This window comes from Pteropus vampyrus, unplaced genomic scaffold (genome assembly GCF_000151845.1).
Source record: "Pteropus vampyrus isolate Shadow unplaced genomic scaffold, Pvam_2.0 Scaffold195, whole genome shotgun sequence".
NCBI classification, from domain to species: Eukaryota; Metazoa; Chordata; class Mammalia; order Chiroptera; family Pteropodidae; genus Pteropus; species Pteropus vampyrus.
This window is the reverse complement of record NW_011888976.1, coordinates 628,674-629,960: the sequence shown is the minus strand read 5'-3', so window position 1 is coordinate 629,960 and position 1,287 is coordinate 628,674.

The window sequence follows — 1,287 nt, the reverse complement described above, 5'->3', positions numbered from 1 at the left end:
AGTCAACATCACCAAAGTAGCATATTTTGGGGTGGCAAACTCTGCTCCCCTTCATCATCAATCCAAGCACCCTCATTTCTTAGTTCATTCAGGCTGTTATAACAAAATACCATAAACTAGATGGCTTATACACAATAGAAACTTATTTCTTACAGTTCTGGATGTTGGAAGTACAAGATCAAAGTGCCAACATAATCACCTTCTAGTGAGGGTCTTTTTTCTGGTTCATAGCTGGCACCTTCTCATAATGTCCACACATGATGGAAAGGGCAAGGGATTCCTCTGAAGCTTCCTTTATGAGGCACTAATTCCATTATGATAGCTCCTCTTATGACCTAAGTACCTTCCAAAGGCCTCCAATCCTAATATATCTTTGGGAGTTAGTATTTCAACATATAGATTTTGGGAGACATAAACATTCAAACCATAGCACCTCACTTTGCCTTTCTGTAGCCACACCAGTTTCCTTCGCATATATGCTCTGCTACCCCAGCCTTGGCTCTTGGCAACCTGTTCTCCTTATCTATAATTTTGTCATTTCATGAATGTTATATAAATGGAATCATATACAATGATTTACAATGGGGTTAACATCCTGATAAAGCTATCGCAAATTGAAAATATCATTAAGTCAAAAATACATCTAATACACCAAACCTATCTACTGAACCTAGCTTAGCCTAGCCTACTTTAAACGTGCTCAGAATGTAATATCCCCAAATCACTGGCAACAGTACAGTGTAGAGTATCTGTTGTTTACTCTCGTGATCCTGTGACTGACAGGGAGCTGTGGCTCACTGCCGCTGACCAGCATCCCGAGAGAGTATCCTCCTGCATGTTGCTAGCCCAGGGAAAGATAAGAAATTCAAAATTTGAAGTAGGGTTTCTACCGAATGCTTATTGCTTTCATACCACTGTAAAGGCAAGAGAGAAAATCATAAGTTAGAGACTGTCTGCAGTTTATTTTATTTTGGGATTGGCCTTTCATTCAGCATAATTCTCTGGAGATTCATCAAGTTGTTGCATGTATCAATAGTTTATTCCTTTTTGTTGCCGAGTAGTATGTTATGATGTGGATGTAGCAGAGTTTAACCATTCACCTGTTAAAGGACATCTGGCTTGTTTCTACTTTGGGGCTCTTACTAATAAGCTGCTGTGAACATTTGAGTACAAGTTTTGTATGAACATAAGTTTTCATTTCTTTGGGATAAATGCCCAGGAGTGCAATTGCTGGCTTATATGATAGATGCATGTTTAAGTTTTTAGGAAACTGCTAAACTGTGTTTC